Source organism: Eupeodes corollae, chromosome 3, assembly GCF_945859685.1.
Source record: "Eupeodes corollae chromosome 3, idEupCoro1.1, whole genome shotgun sequence".
Classification (NCBI taxonomy): domain Eukaryota; kingdom Metazoa; phylum Arthropoda; class Insecta; order Diptera; family Syrphidae; genus Eupeodes; species Eupeodes corollae.
Window position 1 is genome coordinate 28,188,531 of NC_079149.1, and position 24,822 is coordinate 28,213,352.

The window sequence follows — 24,822 nt, forward strand, 5'->3', positions numbered from 1 at the left end:
TCGTTATACCAACCTCCACCCCCATCGCGAGAGTGGGTTTAAGGTAGGTAAACAACAGGTGGTAAAAATGCCAAAATTATACAAAATATATACAGAATAAAAAAATATCCTTTTTCTAACGTCTTCATTCTTCATTCGCTACGACCGACGCGACACCCCCTCAGAACAATGCGTAATACTTCTGCCACCACATCACATACAGAGCGTAAATTCCTTTTAGATTGCCATGTGTAACCGAGCAAAAGGAAATAATTGAATATACCTACGCTCTACAGCAACAAACGCAACAACAACAACATCTATATACTTGTGCAAAATATAAAAGGAAACAGGAGTAAAGGACGATATGAAACGCGATTGTGTGCAGAAATTAAACGGAATCACGTGTCGAAATTGCCTATTGTATGATGTGTAAAAAAAGAACATTTTCTTCTGCAGGATAACACCATACTTCTATCCTTATAGTAACCTTCCTGTGCCCCCCCTTCCCCCCAATTTAAACCAAAAACAACAAATTCAGCAAAACAAACTGTTTGTACAAGGAATTCCCAGGATCCACAGAATGACTTTTGACGAGATTTTGTGTCGAATTTTTTTTCTTGTTGTCTTTAACTAAGTCACCCAAGACCCAATTTCGCGCGAAGCTGTTATTTTTCTGCCTTCACTCAACCTTCTCTAACCCCCCCCCCCCCCCCCTCCACTCACTCCTTCTTAGCCTGATGTGTTATTTGAAAATTGTGAATTTACTGAAAAGGCGATACAAGGATACAGGGTACCATCAGGTGGGCTGTGTGGTGGGATTTTGTTGGATTTTCGTGTGTCGGCAAACAGGTATACCAAAGGACATTCACTCTTTCACATATCCTGAATCCTGATTCGTGAAAAATTATTTACTTGTTATTTTTGTTTGTTGTTTTTTTTCTTCTGTACATTTTTGAGTAAAGTGTTTTCAATTTCCAAGACAATGTTAATATGCTGTGTGTAGTTGATTGAAGGATTTACCGAAAAGGATGTTTTATATAAATAAAATAAAAATGTACCTGTCGAAAAAGTGTTTGTATATTTTTTTCCTCCATCTTCTGTGTTGGAAGCGAGATATGGAGTGCAGGTGAGGGCTTGAAAAATTGCCAATGTTATAGGTAGGTACTACCTATGTGCACGATTTTTATTTTTATATATTTTATAAAAGAATGGTTTAGGCATTTTCTTTTACGTTTGAGTAATTTTGAAGGATTAACGTTAAAATGAGGTAATTTGGGAATAATTTTTTTTCTTAGAGAAAATTTGCTGAGTTTTATTGGGATTTTGAAAGGAAATCTCATATATAAGGATTTTTTCCTTGCTTCCGCATCTGTTCAACATTCTTTTTATATATTTCAAAGAAATTTTTTCAGAGTCTTAAGTACTCAATAAAGTGAACCATGGGATTGGTTTAATTTTAATATAAATTTCTAAAAAAAATAATAATCCAAAACCATACAAAGATCTTGGCTTCGATTCTACAGTGGTTTTTAAAGTTTTGAGAATGTTTTAAGTAGATTACGAAAAATTGGTATTGGTATCAGTTATTTACCAGAGTGATAAAGTGGACTTTAAAAGGGTCACACACAAAAATTCACCAATCGAGGCATATTTGAAACTTTCAGGAAAAACCAGCGCCGGATTCAGCTTTTTTGGGCCCCATGCCTGAAAAGTACATGGTGCCCCTTTGCAGATTGAACATTTTTAAATTAATGCCATTTTTATGCATCATATAACGATGGAATTGTATTAACTCAGCAAGTTTTGAATTTAAATCTTCCGGATAATTTGACACCAAACTCTGGCCACAGGCTAAAATACTGACTTTTTCATTGCTTGTGTAAAGAAAATCAAATCGTTCAGAAATTTCTTTATATATTTGACCTCTGGAATCCATTTGTATTCTTAACTTATCGATATTAATATAAAAAGCGTTTATTGTAAACTTAACCTTCGGGCTTATACTACATCACTAGAAATTTTTTTTGGGAATTCGTTTTTGTGTAATCATGTAGCTGCCACGAGGTAGAAGTTCCTTAGAGCGCATTTCAATAGTGATTGATTCGCAACGCTGGCCTGAAAGAGTACGGTTGACATTTATAAGAAGTTCTGTGAAATTGTGCGAAAATATTGTGAAAAAAATAAAAAATTGAAAAAAAAATTCAAATAAAATCCCAAATAATCGTTTGCCAAGAGGTGAGCTATCATCTGATTATTTTGAAAGTATATTAAGCTTGTAAAATGAATGCTTCAAAGAACCTCGCCAAATAATAACAACAACATCCCCAAGTGCAACAAGGCATCTTATCCACAGCAGCAGATTAGTACTACACGAAACAAAATAAGGGTAGAGCCTTGGTTTGACGAAGAATGCCAGAAGGCCCCAAGGTCAATTTAGAAAATTAGAGCTAAATGGTAAAAAACCGTCAATACACACAAATCTGTTAGCAAATATGCTAGCCGAACACTTTCGGAAACTCCTCAACCCAGAAATGATGCCATCTATCTTACAATATGCAACACCTGGTATAACCAATGAAATATTGGACTCGCAGTTTACTGCACAAGAATTGGAGCAAGCGTTATGTACTCTGAAAGATGGGAAAGCAGCAGGCGCAAACGGTATCCCAGCCGAATTTTACAAATATGGCACTTCTGCACTTAATGATCGACTTCTAACGATGTTCAATAAAGTTATAGAGGGGAATTTGGTAGTGAATGAATTTCAAGAAGCTGTTATATTCCCAATACATTAGAAAGGATCATACTCGGATGCTTCAAACTATCGGGGCATTTCCTTCTTGAATGCAACATATAAAATTCTTACAACGATGATGCAGAAAAAGCTCAACAAGTGGATTAAGTCTCAGAACATACAGAAAGAGTTTCAAGCAGGTTTTAGAGCAGGCTACTCTACAATGGACAATATTTTTGTACCACGAAGTCTTGCAGAAAGCTTTATCGCTCAAAAAAAAGAAATTATATGTATTTTTCATCGACTTTCAAGCGGCATTCGATACAATAAATAGAGTTGCCTTATTCTACAAGCCATATAACGCGGGGTTATCGATGAAATTTGGACGTGCGCTAGAGAATCTCTATAGAGGAACTCGAGCGGCTGTATGGAATGGTGCAGAGTTGTCAGATTGATTTGTGACCTCATCGGGAGTAAGGCAAGGCTGCACATTGAGCCCCACTTTGTTCTCACTTTTTATAAATGACCTGATTGATTATCTTCTTGGTGGCGTGGATATCGCAGGAACACATATAAAGGCCTTATTATTTGCAGATGATATTGTCATGTTTGCGTTTTCACCGGAAGCGTTACAGCTCATGATAAACAGGTTATGTAATTACTGTTGCTTATGGAACTTAATCGTTAATACGCAAAAGTCTAAAGTGATGATATTTAAAAACGGTGGTGGAAGAAATACTTCTAACGAGAAATGGTCTTTTAACAGAGAAGCCTTAGAGTGTGTAACCGAATACAAATACCTAGGGGTAATTTTTACGAGAAGTTTGAGCATGCAGAAGCATTTAACTGTGAAGTTAGAAAAGGCGAAAACAGCCATTATCATGGAAAAGATGCTTCATGAAAAGAAACATTGCGCATAGCAGTAAACACAAGGTATTTGAAGCTGTATCGGAGAGCATACTTTTATATGGCGCACAAGTTTGGGGATGTATGAGATTTCAAACGGTGGAAAAACTCTTGACACACTAAATTAAAAGGATATTTAGCTTACCAGTCAACACACCAAATTACGTGGTAATGCTCGAAACAGGACTATCACCTTTACACATAAAGACCTTTAAGTTGCAAGCCGATTTTCTTCAGTACATATTCAATTTATCAGAATCCAGATTAGCCAAGAAGGTAGCTTTCAGTGCCATACACGAACGAAACAGCTGGTATAGAGAGTGGTCAAAACTAGCTGAAGAATGCAATTTAAGCTTTGATTTAAACCTGGAAAACATTGGTAGTTGCAAGACTCTCTTCTACAAAGTAATCTCGAAGGTGGATGAGAAATGTAGAGCTGAATATATAGCTGAAGCCTCCAGTTTCATCTACAGAACAGTTTACAGTAGATTAAATCACAATTTGGCAGAGAAAAACTATTTTCGTGACTCTAATAAGGTTAATGTTACAATGGTCAGACTTCGCAGCGAGCTTATCAATCTGAACTTCATACGTCACAGACCTGATCTACAATTAGAATGCAGCATTTGCATCATGAGAGAAAGAGAAAACGTCATTCACTTTTTGGGAAGATGCCCAACTCTGAAAGAAACCAGAAGAAGCGTTCTTGGGAGCGATGTTTTATCTGAAGAGCAAGTCCTGGACGAATTGAATCATATGAACGTTAATAGACTTTATGAATATTGTGTAATTGCGCTCAGATATAGAGCAAGAATAATTAACGAAGATTTTTGATTAAACAAACCTTTAACTGTATCTTATTTGAATTTTTAAATTTTATCGGTTTCCATACAATTCCTTATTTTTAGCACATATGTTATTTAAAACGGTAATATCTTTGTAATTAAATTAATATATTATAGTTGTCAATCTGGCAGACGGCAAATGCCGTGTCATAATGATTTTTGTAAATGTAAAAACGTATCTATTGTTAAATTCAAATGTTGATCCAATAAAATCCAAATTATCTATCTATCTATCTATCTAATAGTGTCAAATTATCACGCATTTTCTCCAGTTGATGTGACAATGAGCTATACAAATTCATGCATTTCAGTAGTGTTACGCCTTCGCTCTGCGAAACCTTACTGAATTTTTGATAACTTTGTCTACTAGTTGGTGCAGACAAAAAATTGTAAAGCAATTGTACGATACAAAAAAAAATCCACTTTGATAGGACACAAATCCACAGCACAGCGATCAACAAGATTTAAAGAGCGTGATGCACAAAGTACAAAAACTGCATATGGATTTATCAGAAGAATTTTCTGTTGCATCCCTTTAAACTGACCGGAAATATTTGGAGCATTTTCGTATGTTTGTCCTCTGCATTTTAAAATTGATATGTTATGTTCACTCAGATACTTTAATGCTTGATTACCAATGCTAGATCCAGTATCAGAATGCATTTCCAAAAACGTTAAGAAGCGTTCAATATGCTGGAAATCTTTAACCTACCGCATAACAATCCCAATTGATCCACATGAGACAAATCTGGCGTAGAATATATAGACAAGCTAAAATACCCAGAAATATTTATATGTTTAATGATTTCCTCGCGAACTCTTTGAGCCATTATTTCAATCAATTCTTCACATATAGTTAAGATAGATATGAAGTTGCTCCTGAACCAGGATGTCCGAATTTTGAAATATGAGTGGACAAGAAAGGATAAAACTTTGCTATTAATTCAAGAAGACCCATACCATTGAATGAACCAAATTTTTCTTCAGATCCTCTTAATGCTAGACCACGTTCACCCAATGTATAACAGCAACCACTCTTTTAAGTACATGTTTCCAGTATCAACATGACTCTTGCATTTGTTTGTAAAAATCCATCCATATAATCCATCATCGCTTCTTTATGAGAACGATTTTTCATGATTATCTATTAAATACCCATTTTTCCAATCAGAAAAACCTTCACGATTTATAAAGTTATTCCTGGCCTAACAAGATCAGGAAATAACTTACAATAAAAGCAGAACAACGCTCCTTGAAGGATGGAATATAAACCCATTCACGTTGATAGTTCTCGCCATTTGCTTTTTTACCAATGAAAAAAGACGATTGTCAAGCTCTAATTTTACCTTTTGCGTATGTTCGTCAAGATTTAAAAAAAGGCCCATCATGATTATTGCATTTGCTACTTCCAGAGACGATCCAATATTCAATATCATCAGCGGAAAACTTGCTCCTTAGCGCAGGGTCAGGAATTGTATTTTCATCAGCTTCTTTTATTTCGTTCGTTTTAGTTCCCGATTTTCCATTGTTTATCATACTGTCCGATCCAGATGGAAGGCCATCTACATTTCCATAACTATCTTAATTATCGTTATTCGAAGGTTTACTAAAAATTAATGACTTACAACTTACATGCTATTGATATTTCTTCTTCTGAATCAAAACCATCAAAATCTATTATCCATTTTGCTCGAATGATCAATAAAGATATAGTTGCTTCTACTTACTTTTAAGTCCCCTTTTTTCGTGATGTCCCAGGCCTGAGCCTGTTTGGCCTAAGGGTAAATCTTGGGCTGGATCAAACTATTAAAAATATCATATATAAATATCACATAATTCACATGTTCAAAAACAGGAAACGATTAAATAAAAGATATCAATACAGATTGAGTAGCAAAATGCGAAGAAAAAACGGAGTATAGGCCAAACATTTTACATTTTGCATTCTGGTTTGTTGGAAAATAAAATTTTAACCTAAAAAAAAAAATTTTTAGAGAAAAATATTTTGAGAGATTGTCACCAATATTTTGTTTATAACGACTTTTTGTTTTTTGGTTTATTATAATTTGATATTAAAAAAATTATTAATTCAAACTAATTGAAAAATAGTTTTTCATTTTAAAACATATGCTAAAATTTTGATAAAAATGTCAAAGAAAAGTAAAACACATTTTTCAAGAGAACAGTTTGAAAGTTAATAATCGTTGTCCTTATTGAATTTTCGGTAATTAAGTCGACTTTTTTGTTTATATTGTTGATATTATTGAAAGAAAAAAAATATGAAAAACAAAATAAAGAAAAAGGAGAGAAGTCGGCTTTTGAATCCGAAAATTTTAAAATTAAGAAAGTTGTCAGTTGAATTATTCTTAAAAATTTTAAAATTACCTAAAATATTTTGCATATAAGAAAATAGTTTAGTTTGAAAATCTAGTTTTGTTAAATAGATTTTTAGTTTAAAACAAATTTTTACCAATTTCAGTAGCATTTCTTAAATTTTTACAAATTGGATGAATGAAATTAATTTGAGAGATATCAAGAACCGAACATCAATGTTTACCAAATTTGCGTACTATTTTTCATAGATTTTATTTTTGTATGAAAAAACGGACTGTTAGATTTCTATACAAAAACTACTGACTATCGAAAACAATATTATCGGTGAAATAAAAACAGATTGAGTAATTTTTTTTTATCTTTTGAAAATGATGCTGTTTATGCTTTAAATGGTTATACAAATTTTCGTTTGAATAGGAAAAATCGCACTGGTGGAGATGTAGCTATTTATTTAAGAGAAGGTCTCAATTGTAAGCTAAAATGTTTTTCACCCATTGGATGTCCTATTGAATACCTTTTTGTAGACATAATGTTAGGAGTTGATGTTGTTCGTTTAGGTAACGTTTATAGGCCAAATAAAAATGTCGATTTAACACCTACATATTCGTTAATTGATGAATTTTCAACCACTGCAAGAAACGTTATTGTATGCGGTGACTTTAACAGCAATATCCTGATTGAAAGTCAACTCAGCGAAAATATGGAAGCGTTTGATTTACATTAAGTAAATACCCAAATGCCTACTCACTTCACCAACACCTCAAGTACCCTTCTAGATTTGTTTTTTGTAAATAATTTTGACAAAGTACTCTTTTATGACCAAATTTCTGTTCCTGCTTTTTCAAAACATGACCTCATCTTTGTAACTTTTGACTTCGATACGAACGTTCATGCCAACAATACAACTTATAGTTACCGTAACTTCAAGAATATAAATTATACTGCTTTGGAAAATCATATTCGTTCGATTCCTTGGAGTCTTGTTTATGGTACGACTTCGCCGGATGCTCAAGTTGACTTTCTTCATAGTACTATAAATAACATATTTGACACACATGTTCCATTATCAACCGGAAGAGTGAGACCTAAAGTAAATGCTTGGTTTACAAATGTTTTTTAATAATGCAAAGAGATCATGCTTACCAGCGATGGAAGCGCTACCGTATAGCGCTTGAGAACCTTCAAGCTTACAAAAATAAAAATAGGTAAAACAAAGTTCTATTCTAATAAGCTTAAAACTAATGTAGATGGGCGAAAGATGTGGAATAATCTTCGGGAAGTAGGAGTAGGCAAGCAGAAATTGGAGTGCAAAAGTGATATAGATGTAAATGAACTAAACTAAAATTTCTTATCGATTCCAGATACTAATATTACCTATAATAATAGAGTCTCGTTTAATAGCACTGTAGACACCACTAAAACACCGTTTTTCTTTAAAAGAATACGAATGTAGTGGAAAGCTTTTTATCCATTAACTCTAATGCAGTTGGTATAGATGAAATACACCCGGTTTTTATAAAAGCTATACTACCGTTTTTGCTTCCGTATATAACTCACATTATCAATACAATCTTTTTGATGTGATTTTTCTTGTCAGTGGAAAAATGCAGAAATTATTCCAATACCTAAAAATTAATTGGGTGAGGAATTTAGGCTGATTTTAATTCTTCCCTATGTGTCCAAAATCTGCGAACGAATTATGCATAAGCAAGTTAATGATTATCTCGTACGTAATGATCTTCTCGTCTCAGTTCCATCTGGTTTTCGTGCCAAAAATAGCTGTACCACAGCAAAGTAGTTGAAGACATAAGAGCGCAACTAGATGAAGACCAAGTTACTTTTTTTGTCTTCCTGGACTTCTCCAAGGCATTTGATATGGTTGACCACTATATTCTTATTAATAAGATGAGCCACTGTTTCAATATGTCTTCTTCTGCTGTAAAATTGTTTTCATCGTATCTTAGTGATAGAAAACAGGCTGTCTTCTTAGAGTTCCACAAGGATCGATTTTGGGCCCTCTGTTATTTTCTATGTACATAAATGACATATAATATACATATAAATTGTGTGATCTGAACGATGATCTTCAAAGAATTATGGGGTGGTCGGTAAACAATGGTCTTTCGCTCAATCCGAGAAATGTAAATGCCTTGTTATCTCGAAAAAGAAGCTAGATCTGTCTTATTTTCCCTCAATTATGCTTGGTTCTTCAAAAATTGAATTCGTGGATAAGTTAAAGAATTTAGGGATGGTATTCAACCGAACTTTGACATGAAATGACCATAGTAATGAAGTTGTGGGTAAAACATATGGGGTTCTTCGAACTTTATGGACAGCTCAAAAGTTTACACCACCAGAGACAAGATTAGTTTTCGTTATACCAGTTCTCGTGTATGGTTGTGAAATATTTTATAACTGTGATACTGAAAGCAAAAGAAAACTTCAAGTAGCATTCAATAGTGCTTTGCGCTATATTTGCAATCTGAGGAGATTCGACCATGTCATTTTTTAATTATATGAATGTGTTTGTTATTTTTAATTTTAAAAACTATGCAGCCGTCATATCTTTTTGACAAAATCCGGCTTTCGACATCCAACAGATCTGCTTGTTTAATTTTACCACATTTCATCAATTCTTTATCTCAGCTAAACGCATTTGGAACACAATTCCGCGTAACTTGAGAGAACTAAGTGACAAGCAACAATTTAGTGACGAGTTAAGACTGTATTTTATTAACCAAAGCTACTAGCTAACTTTCACCCCCAAACCCGCTCACATTTACCCTTATCAAGCAACTTCAACTTTAACTTTTTTATGCTTGAAATAACGTAATGTTACTATGATTAATTTGTTTTATGTTTTATTTATTTTTCTTTTTTTTTGTATTATTTTGTTATCTTTTAATTATTTTTTTGTTATATTGTAAGGCTTTGTAATTTTAATATTTTTAATTTTTACAAATTTATAAGTGCACTCTTACTGTGAATTGGAATATAATAATAAATAAATCTTTTTGCATAGAAAGCAAATTTTTACCAAGTTTTAGTATTGTTTTTTTGTTAGGTTTTTATTCTTTTTTTAAATGTCAATTAGATTTTTCTTAAAATTTTAATAAATGTTGAAAACAATATTTTGTATAGGTTAAAACTAGTTACTAGCCATAATCTCAAATCTTCGAAAAGATATTTAAGTCGAAAATCAATTTTCATCAACTTTTGTTAATTTTTTTTTTGTAAAAACACTATTAAAAATAAAAAAAATAAATTGGGTGGCGCAACAGTCCGTTGTGAACCAGGGCCTAGTGACTTACAACTCGCAACCATTCCTGTGTGCGAGTACTGTTGTCAGGAATGGAAGGGACCTACAATTTTAGGCCGAATCCGAACGGCTAATTTGAGAATGCACTTTTTCATGACAAGAATTACTCTTGAAGGAATTGTCAATTCCTCGCAAGAGGCAGTACCCGCGCAAATTAATTTTTTAAATTAAGGTGGCACAGGCAGGGATTGAACCCAGACCCCTTGCATGACAGTCCAACGCACTAACCATCATGCCACGGGTACTACAAAAAAAAAAACACTATTAATTTGATTTTTTTTTTCAAAATTTAACCAGATGTTGAAAACAATATTATTTCTTGCACAAAATTGGTTTGGGGAAAAATAAGGTTTTGTTCGTAAAATTTCCGAGATGACAAATATTTTTTTTTTTCACTTTATAAAAAAAAGCGTTTATTCGAATTTTTTCCAAAAATATATTTGTTTGGTATCACGTTACAATATACGAGTATAATATATACTTTAAGTTAAGTCTCTAGCATTATTGGTTTGTGAGATATTTTGGGATAACCAAAATTTTCACCTTTTTCAAATTGATATGGTAAAAAACCACCCACGCAATTTTGTTGAGAGCCCTTTCTGCCTTTTTTATCTGTATAACAAATTTTATTAAAAGTAATTATCTCTACTGGTTATTGAGCTATGGACAATGAAAAAAACGTCGCGAACGTAAGTACACATACATCTGTCTAAAAATCTTTTATTTTGACCTTGAAACGCCGAGAAATGTTAATATTATCAATTTGACAAATCGGACCCATTACAATAACTTCCTATGGGAAGTTAATAAAGTGACAAATTTGACTGGCTCGATTAAGAACTCTATCAATTTTAGTTGAATGTTATGTTATGGAATGTGACAAAAAAAATTCAATTTACTGTTTTATATAAATCAAAAAACAAAATACACAAAACAAAAATTCTGGTCACTACGAATATTTTGGGAAAAAATGATAATACACCCAAAATAATTGCAGGCACTAAAGAATAACGTTTAAGACATCTATTTAAATTTCGGTTTGAAAAAATATGCAAAAAATATTACTAAAGATTGGAAAAAATTGATTTATTAGGAGTATTGCTTTCAACTCTTTTTATCGTATAATAAATATTGCTTTTAACATTAAGTTACATTTTTAGAAAAATCAAATTCCAAAAAATACTACAAATTATTGTTAAAAACTGCTTTTCAATTCGAATATTTTAAAAATTAATGAAGGGACGCCTTCAAATGTATCTTTAAACGTTTTTAAAATATCGATAGATTGTAAAGAATGGGAAGCTATCAGGGTTGGTAACATCTCAGCGTGTTTTTGTTGAAATTCAATTGTAAAACTATGCAAAGGATGTTTTAAAATTTTTAATAGGGAATTCGATGTGTTAAAATTTTGTGGCACATTTTTATTCTTGGATCGAAACTACACGACTTATGCAGAAACTTAAACAAACAACTATAAGAGTACTTGTTTCGATTTTTTGGAACATTTTTGAAGATTATAATATTTTTATACCCACTTACTCTCGAAAAGATTCTAAAATTATTTTAAATTTGTTTGCCATTAGTAATTTGTTTGTACAAAAATGCAACTTGTAAATTGAATTCAAAGATCCCTTACTTGATTTTGAAAGTTGTTTTAAAGAACAACTAAATATTCTGCACAATAAAAGCTTCATTTTTTTTTTGAAAATCTGTCAACAGCAGCATTTTACACGAATAACAAAAGCAATATCCGCAGTATGAAAACTACAGATAAAAGTAAAAGTAGAATCTTACCACAGATGAGTTTTTGTCATTTACACGGGTCACGAATGGATTTCGTTCTTAAATGTTGGTAGGATTGATATTGCACTTGTATCTCCATTTCTGTGTTCGTTGAGTAGTTGTGCATTTGGAATTATGTGTTTTCCATTCAATCTATTACTGTTCATTATATTTAGTTTTGTTAGTGAAAATGAACTAAATCGGCTTATTTTGCAGGAGAAAACAATAGAAAAGAAATTTATGTTTTGTTATGTTTCCACCAAAAGTTTATCTCAGTTCAGATTAAATAAATCAGAAGAAGATTTAAAAATCATTAAGTTTGACAGCACTTTTTAAAATGCAAATGAAGTTTTCATATTTCTTATGAAGTGCAAGTGATATATGTAGTTTGATTCGTGTTAAATACTGAAGAAATGAATAGTTCAGAGAGATATAAGAATATGCTACTAACTCCATGTTAATTTTTTTATATTTAATTAAAACAAAACTATATTTTTTGTACACAAACATGAGTATAAACAGACCATAATGCATTATCTGTAAAACCAACTCCTCCACACAGGTTTTTCATCACAAATTTTGTCTTCACTCCGATCCCAGACAAGAATCAAGTCGAATCAGGTATATAAGGAATTTAGGCGAGCTTCAAGCCCTCTTCAACACCACAAGTTAATGTTGTAGTCTATGAACAAAACACCCTCCTTGAAGTCTTTAATTTTTATGTCAAAGCTGCAATTGTTAAATAAACTTTTTTTATAGAGTCTCATTTTCCAGATGTTTTCGTACCATTTCTTCTTGAAAATAGTCCATTTTATTAGTTTTAGTTGATTTTTTTTGCTGAACTTAATTTAAACTTTTGATTTTCACAAAACTTTCTGACTCATTCTGATCTTTCAGTTTCTTTGAATTTTCTACTATAGTATTTATAACATGCCAACAAAAACACGGGTCATGTTATTCTTCTTTGGACGAAAACTTTCAGTTACTACTTTTTCTTAAGCATCAAAAAACCTCATTTCAAAGTCCATCTTTCACAATAAAAACCAAACAATACAAATACAACAATAAACTAAGTTCAACACTCAACCATATTAAAAGGTTTAAGAATAAACATGGAAGTTGTTTAAATCTTATAACTAAACCATTTTCGTGTGGATATTTTATACAACAACCACCAACTGACTTGAAATACTTTGAAGTTCAGCTTTTACAACTTCAATTTTCAACTTTTACATATTCTAGACATCAACCACTCCTAGGGTATATATAAGTTAAGCTTTTTAAAACGGATATCTTTGAATCGCCATTTTTACACCAACTGTCAAATATCTTCGAATTCGACACTCTTGGAAAACTTTTTCCCTTCGAAACAACAATAAAATTTCCCAAAACATGCGCACACCAAGATTTCCACCAGTATCTTTTTTCTTCTATTTTTAGACTTTTCCGGATAACTCCAATGCAGTGCAACAGGCGCAACAGAGACCACAATAGTCTACCTCAATAAGGGAATTTTTCATATTTTCCATCTACTGGAGCTGGAGGTGTAGAGCTGAATGAGCTCAATTCGAATCAAACCGAATCGAATCGAGTCGAATCCTCAGACCGTGTCTCTTGTACAATTTGTTGTGTACTCCAACTGTCAGTTCGGCCGTGAACTGCGTGAGGAATCGATGCAAAGAAAATACCGTTGCTTCGCGAGTGTATAACCCCATAGTAATACAAAATTCATACAGAATTCCACTTTGCCTGTCTTGCCTATAGTAAATTTGTGTTTTTGATTTGATTTTAAGTCCCGTTTCATTCTGTGAATGTCCTTTTTGGAAAATAAAATTCAGAAAAAGTAAAATTCTTGTTATTTAATAAATAAAATAAATATAAGAAAAATAGAAGATAAATCTCACGGGAAATTGTTAAGTTTTTTCAGTTATCTTGTTTTTTCCTTCCTAATCCTGGGTGCGGTGTGTTAGTGGAAAAAAAATAAAAAAGAGGAATACAAAATATTGGGGAAAAATACACCCAGTTCCATATAAAAAGAAAAAATAAGAAATCAAAATAAAAATAAAAATAAAAAGGAATAATTTTCGTCCTTTTTCACTGCGAATTCTGAATATTTATGTATTGTTGTCCTGATCCTTCTGCTCCTGCCACTCTGCTGCTGAAACTGCACTTGAAACTTTGACGGTAAACGCTGTGTATAAATAGCCCCAAGCAGAGCGCACCACCACAAGAGGAGGAACAAAGACACACGAATTCTTTCTTCTTTAAGGGTCAGTTGTGCCATCAAACAAACAGAGAGGAACCATACTTCAAGGACTAAAAAACTGTAAGTCGCACTTAACATTCACTATAAAAGAAAACAGATATGATTTGATTAAGGACGAATGGAATAATTGATAAATTATTGACATAGGTACATCACGATAGCACAAACATCCCCCTTTAAACTATACAACAAGGACATTGAATAACATTCTTCTTCTTGTTTCTTTTGCTCTAATAAAATAAATTGTCCCGATACAAGGACATCAGACGAATAAGTTACACTCTGGCTCAGTGTGTCCTTATTTTTGTACACAAGAAAAAAAATCAATAGTAAGCGTAAATGTGGGGGTGAATATAGAAAACATATAAAGTGTTATGCCTCTGTGATGTGCCCTGGGTGAGGGGATGAAGAAGAGATATCGTGGATATTTTTTTTATTTTGTATCCTTGTTACAACATCTCAGAGTCTCTCTCTCTTGTATTTTATTTTTACTCTCCCTTTCTCTATGATTTATTTAGGAATTTATCTGTTGTTGTTTCTTTCGCAGATATATGTCTCTGAATCTCGCATATCTCAAATCTGATCCTTGAACAGAATAAATATTAGTTTTCAGGATAAGATTTGTTTGGATTTTTATATAGAATCCTTTTTTTTTTCTTGTCACTTCTTTCTTGTCACTCTCTCACTCTCTTCTCTCACTTTCTTCTCTCTGGAAATGGTAATTAAATTAAAAGGGTAAGGATTTCTTTGAAGAAAAAAGAACAAAATGAATTCAAAAGGATTTTAAGGACTAAGATATGTCAAAATGGAATAATTTTTTCGGCTGATGGATATTGACAGATATATGTGTATATGTAATGGTTTTTTTTTTATGAAAGTGTTATGTACATAATATTGGGGGTCGATTTTCATCTTTTGGGTCATGGTAAAGCGAACTTTTTCTTGCCATGAAAGTAAAAGAATTCGGAGAAAGATTTTTGGAAGCGAGTCCTTGAAGAAAAAAAAATGATACAAATATTTCTATTGTTTACAATGTTATTCATTAAAAAATAAAACTAAAAGACACTAGAGAATCACAAGATCTAGGTTAAGGACAATTGGTGTGTGTATGTTCTTTTTGTGTCGTAAGGGGTTTTGAATATAAAAGTGAGTATTAAGGTTGTTTATCATGGGAAATTGATAGAAATTGGGTAATTATAAACAAAATGTCAAGTAGGTTTATCTTGTCTGTCTAGTATTAAAGAGAAGTGTATACAAAGGTTTAATTTAGTGCACCAACGTTTCTTAAACCTTTCTAAAGTTTAAGAAAAAATATGAACATGTTTAGAGTACAACTCGTTTAACAGGGACTAACTTAAGGAAAGAAAGAAGTGATAGAAATGGAGACCCTGCTTCGGAGGATTCTAACACATCTCTAAATAAGATTACTAGATAAGTATGCTTTGAATTCCGTTATTTCCTTAAGACCAAGCTCTAGGAAGGGTTAGAAGCGCTGAGTTAAGTAATACAGGGCTATCCATTTTGCATTTTCAAAAGTAAACGTAAATGAAATATTTGTTTTCATGGTATTTATTAAGTGCTCAAAAATTACAGGTTTATCGGCATAGCTAGGGTCTTTCGCGTAGCCCCTCACAAAAAAAAGTCCAGCGGTGTCAAATAGCATGTTTTTGGTGGCCAGTTTATAAAGAAATTACGCGTCCAGGAAATGTCTCTTGCAATAAAGCCATATTAGCTTGAGTTCTGTGGCATGTGGTATTCTCCTAATCGTTTTCTTCAATAGCAGTCAAAAAAAGTCGGTTATCATTATGAACATAATGGCTGAAACACAAACACGCTCCAGCTTCGGCTTCGTCTGCGTTACGTTGAACCTGCTTCGAGGTTGCTTTGAATGACACTTCCAATATGACATTTCTAAAATGGCACTTTTATCGTTAAAAGCTGTTTTGAAATCGAAAAAATTTAATTTATCGCGGAAGTAGCTTACACAGACTATAATAACCAATGGAATCCCCCCATGACCCCCAAAAGCAAATGTTTTTTGTTTGTTGACTTTTTTACAGCTGTTGAGCTGTCAGACAAAGCAAATGTTCAGAAAATTTGAACTAGGGCTTCTTTTTGGAGTCATATTGCGTAACGTTATTTCCTTACGATTGTCAAATAAAACGTGAGGTCGTAGCTTCATTGTGCATTGAATTCCTATGGCTAAACTCGTAAATAATTAAAATTGAAAAATAAAACGAAAATTTAAATTTTGTTAATATTATTTGTTTTATTTTAAAAACAATAAATTTCACAACTTTATTTATTTATTATTTAATTTATGACGCGACGCGTTTCGGAAATTCTTCTTCCATCCTCGGGCGTATAATTGACTGAGAAAAAAAATAACAAACGTTGTTAAAATATGGTTTTTGACGCAAATATCTTTTCAAAAAAATTTAGATACTAGCTTCTTACTTATTTTGACTCATGACAAATATTGTTTTCAACATTATGACAAATTTTGAGAAAAATCGAATTGACAGTTTTTTTACAAAAAACAAAAACCGAAAAAAAAATGTATAAAAATTGGTAAAAATTGATTTTCGACTCAAATATCTTTTCAACAATTTGAAATATTGGCTTCAAACTTATTTTATTTCACAGAAAATATTGTTTTCGATATTCGTTAATTTTTATATAAAAATCCAACAGTCCGTTTTTTTATAAAAAATAAAATCTACAAAAAATAGTACCCAAATTTGGTAAAAATTGATACGAGTACACATAGACAAACTTTTAAGCAAGACAAATCGACAGACGGGATGGGAAGTTATCAGTGTGGGTCGCATCCCAGCCTCTTTTTTTGTTAAAAAAATCGCTGTTCACCGGCTGTTGGTTCTAGCGCCCATTTCACGTATCTACAACGATGTTTTAAATGGTTAGCTAGCTTATATTGTTGTCTGAGTCGGACTTTTAAATGAATGTAATTGTTGATCCCAATGGAAAATATGCCACAATTTGCCGTAATCTCCTTACTTCAGTGATATTTTCAGTGGTACGAGCGAAACAATGTTGCACGAGCTTTACAATATCTGTAACCAATCCTTTCTCTTCACAATTTTTCTGACTGAGGTCGTTTTTAAAAAAGTACGGACCAATTACGGCGCCGTCCCAAAGTCCATACCAAACGGCAACTTTTTGAGGATGCATAATCGCCTCGAGAACATCGGGTGAGTTGGTGGCGTCCCATTTACGCCAATTTCACTTTTAACACAGCCATTCGTCTAAAAATGCGCCTCGTCACCAGAGATGATTTTTCGGCAAAAATTGGAGTCCTCTTCCAAACGATTCGAAGCCCAGTCAGCGAAAAAAGGGGATGTCTATAGTCATGAACTTTGAGCTCCTAGGTCAGTTAGATCTTGTACGGCTTAAGTCTCTTAAGTAGCCAAGTAGAAATTTACGAAAGGCCGAGTTCTTGTGCACGGCGAGGAATAGATTGCCTCGAAATCTACTGTACACTTTCACAGACCGCGGCGATGTTCTCAGTCGATCTTGCGTTCCTTGAACGTACGGGTTTTGGCTGATGTCATCTCTAATTTGAATACCAAACGTTAAAGAGTCGACTGTGAATGGCCACACGTCTACCGAAAAAATTGCCGCAAGGCGAACAACGTTAACGAACACTCATTTTGATAATAAAGTTTTATCATTTGAACGTGCTGTTCAATCGTGAAACTTGCCATGTTGATTTGACATAAGCAACTGAATAATAAACAAAAGATTTGACAGACGTCATCAAAACAAAATGGCTGCCACGGAGGGCCAAAATCTACCATCGCAATAAAAAACAATTTGAGTGCGTTGTGCGATAGTCAAGCGATCCATTTTCGTAAGGGTTAGACTCTCAACCGAAATAAAAATTAGTTAAACAACTTAGTTTGAAAGATTTCGAATTCAGGTCCTTTACTTTTGATATCGCAGAATGGACAACCCGTTAAGTTTCTACCCTAGAGTGATGACACTAGACTTTATGGGCTTAAGGCACAAAACAGCTATCAGAAGATTTTGATTGCTGATTTCCCTTAAAAGAGCATAAATTACTATGTGAATTGTTGAATGTTTCAATTGTAGAAATAATGCTATTTATAGGGTGAACAGGTGTAAAAGGGTTTAACTTAGTTTGGTAACTATAAGCTCCAAATGCACTTCAGTTTTTCTTACTTTCCTCTAAAAGTTTTTAATGAATTAGAAATTTAGACGATTTTTACACAAATCTTTCAAACACTTGGAATATTGAGTAAGTTTTATGACCATTTTAACTTTCTCAGCATAAACCTAAATCTTTCGGGTTGATCCGGCTTTTATCTGCCTTTCTTATATTATTGTAAGCATTCATATTTCACACAATTCCCCATCATTCTAAATTCTGAAATTGATAAAAGATGTAAGAAAAGAAAGAAAAACGAAAAGGTTATCAAACACGCTATTAAATGTCCTTTTTCTGTGTGTTGTTTTATAGCGCTATAAAATATTCTTCTTTTATTATAATTGGTTACCTTTGTTGTATAAGATAAAACATATTCTAGATATTATCGCACCACATTTTAATAACACACAAAAAGAATGAAAAAACAAAACCTTGACAAAACTTAATTAAGTTGAAGAACTACTTTGGAAAAAGGATAGGAAAACTTTAGGTATAGATAGACAGGTAAAGGAAGAAAAACAAGTCTATCAAAATAGCACGAAAAAAACACTATAACATGTGTTATGTGTTTGAATAGGGACTTGAATCACACTAAAAACTAAAAACATCTCAAGCATGAAAAACGCACATGGCTGAAATTCTGGTCGTTATTCGCACGACCGCACTCAGACAGAGAGTCCATAATTGAATAAAAAGTCCTTTCTTTAACTTTTTGTTCGTGTTGGTGTAGTAGAGTTTTGTTGCAATCACGTCACATGACAGGCAGCTGTCTTATGTTATTTTGTTTAGTTGTACATATAATATAACGGTATATAGCCAATAGATTGCCAAAAAGAAGAAGTTTGACCATATTTCGAATTACTCGTGTGGAACAATATTTTTGGACATTCAGTTTTGGTCACGTATTTTAAGGATTTTTTGATTAAATTGTACTTAAGAAGTACGCTTTTAATAAAGGTCTGAAATTGCTGAACTATGCGAGCATCATGATACAAACGTTATGCTGATACTTTATTTTAATTTTATTTACCAATAAAGCAGAGCTAAGTAAGGTATATATTAACCTTTTAGGAACAAACGACTTTGAATCATATAAACAAAATTTTCGTTTTCAAAATTTCGAATTCAAAAAATGTATCAATAATTTTTCATCTTGAAATATTAGATTGAAGAATGTGCATATATCATTATAAAAATCTAATTTTGACTCACATTATGGCCTTTTGATTTATAACGTAGTAATACCTGTGCTTACATATGCTGTGATGACGAAACCTAGTTTCCTGTACCTTATCTTTCGCATAGTAAGATGAAGTGAAGACACATTAAAAAATGTTTATTTTCCCACAATTTAGTTTTATATTTTATGTAATTAAGGTCGCGAAGCATTTTAAAATTATTATTTTCACTGTGGCGTATACGTAATCTTTGTTTTTTAACATTATATCTGTTTTCCACATAATTTCAAAGTGGATTATAAAACGTGCTTAATTTTGTGAAAGATATAAAAATGCCATATATTCAAGATAGGAGTTTTGAATGTTTTTTTTTTTTAATTCAAGCTTACAAGTTCATCAAATTAGATGAACTAAACATTGTGATATGTTAAAAGCCAATTTTAATAAGTCTTGTAAATACTTAATTTAAACTAGAAAATATAAGAACAATTATAGGCTTTATTTCTTTTCATCAAAAGCAAATCCTAAAATGTCATAAAATGTCCAAAATTGGTCACAAAGCCCAAAAAGTTAAAAAAAATCTGCAAAATTCTCAATCGAAAGCGAATGTCGTAACACCAAAAAAAAAATTAAAAAAGAGGCTGGGATGCGACCCACACTGACAACTTCCCATCCCGTCTGTCGATTTGTCTTGCTTAAAAGTTTGTCTATATTATGTACTCGTATCAATTTTTACCAAATTTGCGTACTAATTTTTTGTAGATTTTATTTTTATGAAAAAACGGACTGTTGGATTTTTATATAAAAATTACTGAATATCGAAAACAAAATTTTCTGTGAAATAAAATAAGTTTCAGGCCAATATTTTTAAGTTTTGAAAAGCTATTTGATCGAAAGTAAATTTTTATGAAGTTTTAGTATTGTTTTTTTTTTTAAGTTTTATTTTTTGTAAAAAAAACTGTCAATTCGATTTCTTAAAAATTTTAACAAATGTTGAAAACAATATTTCTTATGAGATAAAATTACTTTGAAGTAATTATTAAAATTTTTGAAAAGATATTTGACTCGAAAATCAATTTTTACCAACTTTTATACATTTTTTTTTAGGTTTTTTAATTTTTGTAAAAAAACTGTCAATTCGATTTTTCTCAACATTTTTCAAAATGTTGAAAACAATATTTCTTATAAGATAAAATAAGGTTGAAGCCCAAATTTCAAGTTTTTGAAAAGATATTTGAATCGATATTCAATTTTTACGAACTTTAAGTAATGTTTTTTTTAGATTTTTATTTTTTATAAAATAAACTGTCAATTAGATTTTTCTAATTTTATCATATGACAAAAGCATTATTTTTCGTTGCACAAAATTGTTTAAGAGATGAAATCATATTACAGTCGTAAAATTGTGAGGTGACAAATTTTTTTTTCAGTTTTATTGATTTATAAAAAAACCGTTATACTGATTTTTTTTCAAAAAATATGCCTGTTTGGTATCATGTTACAATATACTGTATAACATTTAATTCAAGCCTCTAGCGTTTTTGGTTCGTAAGATATTTAGGGTTAACCCAAATGTTCACCTTTTTTTCAAACTGCTGTGGTAAAAAAACCACCCACGCAATTTTCTTGGGAGCCCTTTCTGCATCTTTCTGCCTTATTATCTGTATAACAAAATTTATTTTAAGTTAATATCTCTTCTGGTTCTTGAGCTATGGAGGACGAAAATAACGTCGCAAACGTACGGACGTACGAACGTACGTACACACACACGCACAGACATCTTTCTAAAAATCTTTTATTTCGACTCTAGGGACCTTGAAACGTCGAGAAATGTCAAAATTTTCAATTTGACAAATCGGACCCATTACAATAACTTCCTATGGGAAGTTAATAAAAGAACACCCAAATTGTTAGTTTGATTTTGAATTTGGGTCCTTATTACTAAAGGTTTGGGCTTTGTGACATTTATTTTGGTCATTACGACGGTTATTATTTCAAACGTTTTTTATGTCTTATCGCCAAAGGACATATAACCCAAATCTTAGAATCACATAAAGTCCAAAAAGAGCAACGTCGTCAAAAATATCTCCAAGAAAACGTCAATACGCCCGAATTAAGAAATTTTTGGTTTTAAGACGAGCATAAACAGTGAGGTAACCACCCTGCTTGGGCTCATTATAAGATTTTTGCAACTCGACATATTTTTCGGTTGATGTTTGTGTTTGGGCTATAAATTCAAAATGTCGAAGTGCCTAAAGTAAATTTTTTTTTAGAATTCCCAAATTTTTGAAACGCATGACAGCTTTTGGGCGATGTGTCAATTAGGAATTTGGACGTTATGATATTGATTTGGGCAATATAAAATTGATTTTAAGCTCTGTGGCATCTTCTTCTGAAGAAGGTTTTGGGCGATTAGCCATTTTTTGCCGATATGACATTTTTAATATATTGGCGTTATTTTTTTTGGGCAATAAAGATGGAATGCTTCTTTTTATTTGAAATTTCAGAAAACTGAAAAGTGTCTTAACACCTAAACGTTTCGTAATATTGCTCACATCGTACTAGAACAATTAAAAAAATGTTTAGGCGATATGGTCTTTGGTGAAAAAACAAAATTATAATATATTAATACAAAATGAGGTCAATTAGTTTCAACAAACTAACAGAAGGGTTTTATTGGGAAGTCAAAATTGCTTATGTATATAAATTATTCATAAGATCATAAATATCCGTTACAGACCTTTTGAGATTTAATTATTTTTTTGTGGTCATGTAATGTTTTGAAATCATTTTTTTATATTGATTTATAGTAAAGTTTTTTGGCAAATTATCATAATAATATTAACATTTCATTCACAAAATTCTGTTGCAATATTTGAACCGCTGGGAATGCCTATTAGTTAGAGTTCAACGCACTTTAAATTAAGAAGAATATTTTTTAGCCAAACGTTAAGAATGTGCTATGATATACGGGTTGAATTCCGTATGGTTAAAAATACTGTAGTTAAAATACTGTAGTAGTACCCGTGGCATGATGGTTTGTGCGTTGGACTGTCATGCAAGGGGTCTTGGGTTCAATCCCTGCCTGTGCCACCTTAATTTTAAAAAATTAATTTTCGCGGGTACTGCCTCTTGCGAGGAATTGACAAATCCTTCAAGAGTAATTCTTGTCATGAAAAAGTGCTTTCTCAAACTAGCCGTTCGGATTCGGCATAAAATTGTAGGTCCCCTCCATTCCTGACAACATTACTCGCACACAGGAATGGTTGAGAGTTGTAAGTCACTAGTCACGAGTTAAAATACTGTATCTCAAAATACTGTATTTTAAAAAACTGTATGTACAAAATACAAACATACAAACAAAAATAATATAAATAGTATCTTCTTTTTATTTTCTCTTTCTCATTTCCTTGTTCTTAATTGCACCAAACTAATTGATCTGTCAAAACTTTCAGTATTATACAGTATTATAAGATACAGTATTTTGAAAATACAGCATTTTAAGACACAGTATTTTGAAATTCAGAATATCAACCATACAGTATTATGACCCTACAGTATCATACAGAATTTTGACCATACAGTATTTTAAAATACAGCATTTTGACTCGCTCCCATGATATACCCAACTCATGTTTATAATCAAAACCCTAAGTCCATTGTGCACTACTATCCCTTCTCTATGAGTTAAGTAACCTTTTTGGTGTGATGTTAAAAAAATGAGGCTGGGATGCGGCACATACTGATAACTTCCCATAGGGGGGGGCGCTGTCTATTTTTTTTAAAGTTCAACAACATATTAATAAAAACATTTTGCGTAATTTAAACTAAGTTAACAGTTAAAATATTTCCTTGTTCTCAACATTCTTCAGTGAAAAACCATTATTAACATATTTTGTTGCTCGTGTATGATTTCTTTCTTTCTTCTTTTGTAAGAAAGTTGTCAATTGGATTTTTCAAAAATTACTAAAAGATACCAACAATATTTTACACATGATGAACAAAGTTTGATTTCATAATCCGTTTTTGTTCCAGAGCTTTTTAGTCGAAAACCAATTTTTACCAATTTTAGTGGAATTTTTTGAACTCATGTCCCAAGCGTTATTGGTTTGAGATACATTTGGGGTGAGTCTACTTTTTCACTTGTTTTAAATTTTAATACTTAAACAAACTGCAACTATTTTTTTGTTTGAAAATCCTTTGTGCATCTTTCCATTTTAATATTTGTTAAGAAAAAATTAATTTGAAGTCGATATCTTTGAAAAAAGGTTCCCGAACGTATGCAGACATTTTCCTTAAAAACATTTTATTTACGTAAAAGGGACCTTGAAACGTCGAAAAATTTTCTATTCGTAAAATCAGACCGATTACAGTACTTCTTATGGAAAGTTAAAAATGTTTATACATTGGTTTATATACATTGTTCATTATTTATAAATTTAAAAAATGTTTTTATTTGTATACAATTTATTAATGTATATTTGAAATTTTGTTTTCATTTAATTTTTTGTTTTCTATAAAAGGTTCAATAATTTAAGTGGAAAATATTAATTAACGTTTAGTTTACCTTAAAATTATCATATTTAAGAATTTAAAAATGTCATAATATGAATTTTTTTTTTAAATACTCTACTGACTCCTTAAGACCTTGGAAAGATTGATTGATATCCATTTAAGAGCACGTATCGATACAAGACTTCTGTCTTCGTCTCAACATGCCTACTGTAGAGGTAAATCAGTGGAAACAGCGTTACACACTTTAGTACGCACCATCGAATATTACCTCCATCATCAAGAGTTCACTATGGTTGCTTTCCTTGACATCGAAGGTGCCTTTCACAACGTAGACACATCACATCTGCCTTAACATCTCTAAATGTAGAGAGTTCGCTTCGGGAGTTAATTCATTTAATGCTTACTAGCAGAATAATTAAATCAAGACTGGGCAACTCTTCTAGTAGACGATTCGTTAGTAGAGGGACACCACAAGGTGGTGTTCTATCCCCTCTCCACTGGAACCTAGTGATAAATGAAATCCTAACTGGTCTGGATTCGGAGGGTGATATCATATGCGCACGACGTTGCAATAGCGGTTTCAGGAAAGCATCTTAATATCCTAAAAGAACTCTTACAAAATGCCTTGGACAGACTAATACTTTGGGCTGATCGGTGTGGACTGGGTGCTTACCCACACAAAACCGATCTGGTCTTATTTTCGAGAAGATACAAAATTTTAATTGTCAACCCTCCTTATATTTAAGGAATCCAATTAAAATTCTCAGACAAG

The 24,822-nt window shown here is 32.1% G+C and overlaps 1 protein-coding gene across 1 annotated transcript in view; it reads left to right on the top strand.

The window, feature by feature from the left end:
* The first annotated feature begins 13,616 nt into the window (after positions 1-13,616).
* LOC129951214 (gamma-1-syntrophin) overlaps positions 13,617-24,822 on the top strand; it is a 290,397-nt gene continuing 279,191 nt past the window's right edge. The window contains exons 1-2 of the mRNA XM_056063254.1: positions 13,617-13,745; positions 13,821-14,228. The gene's annotated coding sequence lies outside the window, so the exon portion shown is untranslated. The remainder of the gene's footprint in view (positions 13,746-13,820; positions 14,229-24,822) is intronic.